The 7,748-nt window shown below is 42.6% G+C and overlaps 1 pseudogene; it reads right to left on the reverse strand.

Annotated features, from left to right (window-relative positions):
- Positions 1 to 724, reverse strand: LOC125101544 (aspartate--tRNA ligase, cytoplasmic-like; annotated as a pseudogene).
- Positions 725 to 7,748: the final 7,024 nt, after the last annotated feature.

The raw sequence follows: 7,748 nt of genomic DNA on the forward strand, positions 1-7,748 counted from the left end.
TTAAAAGCATGGCTTTCTTTCAGGAGTGAGTTGTTTGGGATGACCAGGGAACGATGAGGTCTCATGAACATTGTGCAATCCCAAAAAAAGCATCATCACTCATTCTAATCTAAGACCTCCACTGGCATGAGAAGGGGCTCCAAACAGAAGGAATCAGTGTATGTCTCAATTTTCTCCAAAATATTCCATGATGTAAGGCTCACTCTGTTAGCAGATGAGGTCATGCATTCTTTGAGTTCCTGATAGTATTTCTTTTTCTCTCATTAACATAGTGTAAGAATTGGACTGTTTAAGATTTCTTGGGTCAGGCATAGTATAGAAAGGTCTTATAGCCAATGGATATTTATCAAGAATATAAAAGTCTGTATCATACTTTTCCTTCACCAAATGACCCAACAGTTTTCCATTGGGTGTACTCAGATCTTCATCTCCCATTTCGATTCCAGCTTCCTTAAGCATAGCCAACACTTCACAATACTCAAGTCTTAAAGTTGGCTCCAAAAGTTTGAATGGCTCACACAGAAATTGTTTATTCACTGAATTTTAGTTTTCAACCTTTCTGGGAATCCTTTGAATGTTAGTATTAAGGTCTCAACTATTTCTTCCACAATGTCATGGTAATGGTAAGTAAAAGCCATTTCAATAGGGCGCCTGGGTGGCTCAGTGGGTTAAAGCCTCTGCCTTTGGCTCAGGCCTTGATCCCAGAGTCCTGGGATCAAGCCCTGCATTGAGCCCTGAGCCCTGCATCCAGCCCTGAGCCCTGCATTGGGCTCTCTGCTCCGCAGGGAGCCTGCTTCCCTTCCTCTTTCTCTGCCTGCCTCTCTGCCTACCTGTGATCTCTGTCTGTCAAATAAATAAACAAAATCTTAAAAAAAAGCCATTTCAATGTCCAAACCAACAAATTCAGTTAGATGTCCATGGCTATTTGAGTCTACAGCTTTGAATACTGGTCCAATACAGAAAACCTTCTCAAAATCAGCACAAATACACATTTGCTTGTACAGCTGTTGGGACTGGGCCAACTATGCAATATTTTAAAAATGTGACACAGTAAATGACTTCTCCTTCACTGGCAACTGAGATAATTTTAGGAGTTTGGATCTCCCCAAAACCTTTGTTAATTAAATTTCTCAGAAAAAAATGGCAGATGCCAGGGGTGCCTGGATGGCTCAGTGGGTTAAGCCTCTGCCTTCGGCTCAGATCATGATCTCAGGGTCCTGGGATTGAGAGCCCATTGGGCTCTCTGCTCAGCAGGAAGCCTGCTTCCCCGCCTCTCTCTGTCTGCCTCTCTGCCTACTTGTGATCTCTCTCTTTGTGTCAAATAAATAAATAAAATAAATCTTTAAAAAACAATAAAAGAAAATCTTAAAAAAAAATGTCAGATGCCAGACTGGAAAGGGAAGACTGCTTAACTAGTTGATAAGTCCTAAGATCAAGGACTCTATCCTGGTTAACGGTAGCTCTTCCTTGCTCTTCTCCTTCCACTTCAGGTCCAACAGCATCATTCAGCTGCAGGGGCAAGAGGGGTTCAGTCAAACTGGTCACATAAATCTTTTTTTTTTTTTTTAAAGATTATTTATTTATTTATTTGACAGACAGAGATCACAAGTAGGCAGAGAGGCAGGCAGAGAGAGAGGAGGAAGCAGGCTGCCCACTGTGCAGAGAGCCCGATGTGGGGCTCGATCCCAGGATCCCGGGATCATGACCTGAGCCGAAGGCAGAGGCTTTAACCCACTGAGCCACCCAGGCGCCCCGGTCACATAAATCTTTTGAACATGTAACTCTACGCCTTGCTATGTACAGCTTCCAATTTTCTGATTCACTTTTTTCACTACACCTTCTACATCTACGATGCTCTCTTTGTTAATGTTGGCAGCAAATTTAACCATCTGCTTGCTTGCATGGTCTCCCATTGCCATGAGGGCCTGGACATTAAACTGTTGCTGACATAGGACTATGAAACACTGCTTCCCTTTAGCTCTACTTGTATGAGCACTTGCATGCACCCAAACAAGTCCTTCAGCTTTGTGTACTGTTAAAGTCACTAAATGAAACCAAAACTCGATCTGGTTTTTCTTGTGACTGTATCACTAATGATTCTACATTATCTTTCTTTAGCATAATCTTTTACCACATCCATGATTTCCTGTGGCTTCTCCTGACTTTCGTGGCTTGTGCTGGCACTGGGGATTGGGACAATAGTACCGGGCACCATCTCCACACTCCATCGAAGGCTTCCATAGGGCAGATCCCCAAGAGGGAATTCTTATTTCCATTCTATTTAGACTTGTGCCTCCTGCGGTGAATGACACCACTTTTCACCCAATGGCTGAAGCCAATATCAGAGTCTTTATTAGCTAGTATCAATCACCCCAGCCAGCATAGTAACTACTTTCTTTTCCTGTTGAATCAGAGACATAAGAAGCTTACCATGGCTGGGTGGCATTCTTAACTTCCAGTTCAAGGGGATCGTTGTGTTTTCTAGTGGAGGCATTTCTCCCTCTGTAATTTAGGTCTCTAGACCAGCAAGGTATAAGGTTACAGGAATAGGAAACAAAAATTTTGCTGGTGAATCACTAGATGAAATAGTGAATCACGATACTCCAATTTCTACCCCCTTAATTTCTGGATCCATGAATCCTGTCTATGGGAGAAACAGCACCATATATTGGACACTGATTCAGAACATATGTAGCCAGAATTCTGGAAACTCTGGTCCCAGCCCTTCAGGGTACCCAGCTAGCATGATAACTGAATATTCAAAGGGCCATTTTACCCTTCTAGTAAGTAAGCTTCAGAATGGTGGAGAACAAGGTGAGACCAGTGAATTTCATGAGGCCTGGCCCACTGCCACTCTTCATTTGCTGTGAAGAGAATTCTTTGATTAGAAACAATATTATATGGAATACCATGACTATAGATAAGATATTTGGACAGATGCATTTCACTCAAGGAAGGCAAATCTATATCAGAGTGAGTGTTTATTCCAATAAATGTTGCCCCTTCCATGAAAGAAGCAGTCTAATGTAATTAACCTAACAGCAGGCAGTTAGCAGATTACCCCAGGTAATCGTTCCATACCCAGACTCAGTGTTAGTCTCTGTTACTGGAAGATTGGGTGCTCAGCAGGGGCCATAGCCAGATCAGCCCTGATGAATACAAGTTCATGTTGCTGAGTCCATGCATAACTTCCATCCCTGCCCCCATGGCCATTTATTCATGAGTCCATTGTGCATTAATAGGGTGAGGCAGGGAAGACCACTCTGCATTGAGGGAAAAACTGCTCCCTCCCCAGAGAAGGAAGGGCTCTTGTGAAGTCATTCCCTATTTCTTCACGTGGAAAGGAGACAGATGAACCGAGGAACATGCTTTTATGTTGGTTGCTCTTGGGTGTCCCTTCTCAATTAAAAGCACTTTCAAATTGTATATGTTGTCTTTTCCCCTCTCCCACCCAAGATTTTGATGAACCCTCTACCTTTCCCTCAAGGGTCTGCTTTGTGAAAATACAAATTTTCCTAGAGTCCCACAGTTTCTTTTCAGAACTACTGTTACAGAGTTTTTTGGAATATAACAATTTTATTAGAATTCAATGATAGAAATCTTTGGGATCAGAGAAGTATAAGTGAATTTTACTTGGGAAACTTAGAGCTTGACAAACTTGAAGACATTTAAAGGAGAGGGCAACCCTCCCTCCCACCGAAAAAAACCCAAAACAACAGTGATGGCTCAGGATATAATATGGATGGTTGGAGTGTTATAGTCCAAAAGGACACAACATTTACAGCATTTGAAGGAATCCTGGGGTAGAAATGTAATGACCTAAAATAAGGAAAATGTTCAGATAGTGAGATGAAATCTCTGCTTGCTTTGTTACATTTACAAATACAATATATGCATTCGAATATATTGTATAACTTCAAAAGTCTCCATTTATTAGCTGTTAGTGTGAATAGGAGCTTGTGACTATCTGAACCCTAGCAACTGGTATTTAAACTGTGATTCATCAAGATGGATCCTGGCATCAGCTAGTGTTGTATAGACATCTGGAAAGTCAGAATTCTGTGAGGGATGACATTTCTGAGAGGTTGGAATATAAGGATGAGGATTATGACAGGCATTTGGAATGATCTTGCACTGGCTGTGGATTATGGATGGTCTTTTTCAGTATCCCTAGCTCTCCCAGCTCTCTCTTTTTTAGCTACACCATTTGCTTTTTTTTTTTTTTTTTGGATGATGGCAGCAAAGACAGTAATTACTATCTCAGTGTGTAACTGAACATTTAAAAAGTCTAATCTGCCATAAGTATGCAATGCAAAAAACTGTCTTCATTATCACATAACATAAGTATAGAAATGCCTGCAGTGAGGGGCACCTGGGTGGCTCAGTGGGTTAAAGCCTCTGACTTTGGCTCAGGTCATGATCCTGGGGTCCTGGGATCGAGCCCCGCATCGGGCTCTCTGGTCAGTGGGGAGCCTGCTTCCTTCTCTCTCTGCCTGCCTCTCTGCCTACTTGTGATCTCTGTCTGTCAAATAAAATCTTTAAAAATTTTTAAAAACAAAAAGGAAGTGCATACAGTGAACTGACTTACTTTAACGTTCTATGAGAATCCTCTGGAGGGTTTGGTTCCCTGTGCTGAACAATCTGAATATGACATTTGGGGCAGTTAGGAGAAAAAGACCCACAGGAAAGCATTCCTGCTGTGGCAGAGCTGGCTAGATGTCCACCTATGACTCATGCTTCCCAAGCCATCGTGGGGAGTTGTTGCTGGCAAGCACTGCCAAGCACAGAGTGCACTTCTCAACTGCCCTTCCTTCAGGTGGGGCTCTGTGATTGGCTTTGGTCAGTTACTTTGACCAAGACCATTTATTAGTCTAATGTGATTCATAATATGTTATGAACTAAACTGTCTCTCTCCAAAATTCTTTTGTTGAAGTCCTAATGCCCAGTACCTCAGAATGTAACTGTTAGAGGTAAGTCTTTTGGGAGGTAATTAAGGTTAAATGAGGTGAGAGGGTAGGCTTTAATCCAAAATGACTGCTGTCCTTATGAGAGGGATAAAGTAGGGCACAGATACACAGGGAAAAGACCAGGTGAAGGTACAGGGAGAAGATGGCTGTCTCAGAAGAACCCAACCCTCCAATACCTTGATCTTGGACTTCCATCCTCCAGAGCTATTAGAAAAAAATGATTGTTGTTTAAGCCACCCAGCCTGTGGTATTTAGTTATGACAGCCCTAGAATACCAAAACTGAGGGGATGTGTTTTCTCTGATTTCTTTCTTTCTATCTTTGCTGGATGGGATGTGGGTGCCTACATCAAACGTGGAAGCATTGTTGAAGATGGTGGGCTCTCTATTAGTCTGGTCTCCAAATACCTCTGCGGGTTGGAACCTGCAGGAATATCCATTTGAGATTTTAAGTAAATGAGAAATGAACTAATATTATATGAAGCTATGGAGATTTTGAGATTTATTTATTACAACAGCTAGAATTACCATCCCCAAATGGAGAAACAATCATAGTGGATGAAGGGAGACAGACGGTCACATCTAGAAAAAGAGTAGAAGGATCAATATTCAGGTATTGTTCTCTTCAGCCAAAGAGCACTCTGGGTTAGCCTGGAAAAGGTGATGTAAAGTAACTCAAATACCTCATTAATCCGTATGATCCTAGGGGTGGGAGGAAGCTATGCCAAAGCCACATAGTGCCACAAGAAAGATACATGATCTGGGACCAGAAAACTTGTGTGAATGATTCTCATTTAGAAAAACTATGGGTCCCATTCTCATAAACAACAGCTGTTGTAGAAAATACAGAAATTTCATGTTTATGTTGGCTTCTACTGTTCGGACTTTTCATGTTAAATGTATTGTGTATAACGTTTTCTGACTAAGTTACTTAATAAGTCACCAAAGCACCCAAGCAATTAAGAGGTGGGTGGTCTATGTTGACAAGTAAACAATATAATTTGTATGTGGTCCTTTTAGTTCCTGCTGTTGGAATGAGTTCCAAGTTCATAAGTTCATTCAGAACTAAAACTGTAAACTGTTCTTGGCTGTAAATGAGTTAATGGTCTGTCATCCAAACCTGGGATCCCACTGGCACAGAGTGGCAGGCTGGGATGGGAGCCCAGATCTGTAGCCAACAGCAGGCACCAAACTGTCCCTCTGCCTCTCTAGGACTGGTTAGATGTGGCCACATGACTTAGGCTGGCCAGTGAAATCTGAACAGAGATGCTCAGACTGGGCACTCCGAGTGGAAGCTTTAGGGACCAGTGCCTGCTTGTCCCGCTCTCTCTTTCCCTGGTCATGGGACAATAAAGCACATGTGGAAGTAAGTGAAACAACCTAGAATAGGAGTTGCCCCCAGAAAGGCTGTTGTCTGAGGACATGTCCTAGCCTGCAATGGCTTTGTAAGAGCTCACCTTTTGTTTAGTTAGTTGCAGAGGTTTTGAGGTTCTTATGTTACTGCCTAACCTTGCCCATTCTGACTGAAGCTCAAGAAACCCTGTAAAATATCTCTTAAGGCTTATGGGGGCAGAGGCTGCTACTTGTTCCTCAGTATCTTTTCCTCTTCTCAGATTAATATAGAATTTTTAGCTGGGCATACAGGTGCATTAAACTGAAATAACATTTCTTGACTTTCCTCATAGCTAGGATGTGACCAAATAACTGAGTCCTGGCTGTGGTGGTCTGCTGTGTCCTAGATAACGAAGGTTTCTATCTTTCTTCTTCTTCATTGTTTTATTGAGCAAAAAGCAAACTGGTTAGGGGAAACTAGGCTGTCCCTATTTGCACTCTGTTTGTGTTAGAATAGAAGGGAACTCTAACTTCCAGGGTTAGGTTCTAAAAAGACTGTGTCTTCCATCCTGGGTGCCCTCTTTTGTTCTCTCACTTACTTGTTCTGAGGGAAGTCAGCAGCAATATTGTGAGCTGCTCTTTGGAGAGGTCAATGTGGGAAGGAACTGGGGGCCTATGTCCAACAGCCCACAAGAAACTGAGTCCTGTCCACAACTATGTGAGTGATCTGGGAAGAGGGTTCTCCCCCAGTCAAAGTTTTAGTTGAGACCAGAGCCCCTGCTGACAGCTTAACTTCACAAGAGTGCTTGAGCTAGAGATACCCAGTGAAGCCATATCAAGATTCCTGACCCATAGATACCATGAATAATAAATGTTTGTTGTTTTAAAACCACTACATTTTGGTGGCAATTTATTAATGTAACAAAAATAACTAGTACACTGGCCAAAGGGATATGCATGGAAGTTGCATGTGCAATCTCCAAATTTATGTCATTAAAGGAAAAGGACACACCTCCTTTTGCCCTTACATGTTTGCCTAATGGCAAGAGTGTTATTGTGAGGGGTGCCTGGGTAGCTCAGTGGGTTAAAGCCTCTGCCTTCGGCTCAGGTCATGATCCCAGGGTCCTGGGATCGGGCTGCATCGGGCTCCCTGCTCAGCATCGCGATCCCTGCTCAGCCGGGAGCCTGCTTCCCTTCCTCTCTCTCTGCCTGCCTCTCTGCCTACTGACTGTCAATAAATAAATAAAGTCTTAAAAAAAAAAGAATGTTATTGTAGAATGTCACTGTGTCACTGGACCATGTGCATAGCAGGTATACCTGAACCATGGTAGGGCAGTAAGGCAGGCGCCTGGACCCCTGACAATTTCATGAGGATGATTAGTCACACCAGATCATACTTTTACATAAGAGAGAAATAAGCAAGCTTCTTTCTCATTGAAATCATTGCAATT

This window comes from Lutra lutra, chromosome 6, assembly GCF_902655055.1.
Source record: "Lutra lutra chromosome 6, mLutLut1.2, whole genome shotgun sequence".
NCBI classification, from domain to species: Eukaryota; Metazoa; Chordata; class Mammalia; order Carnivora; family Mustelidae; genus Lutra; species Lutra lutra.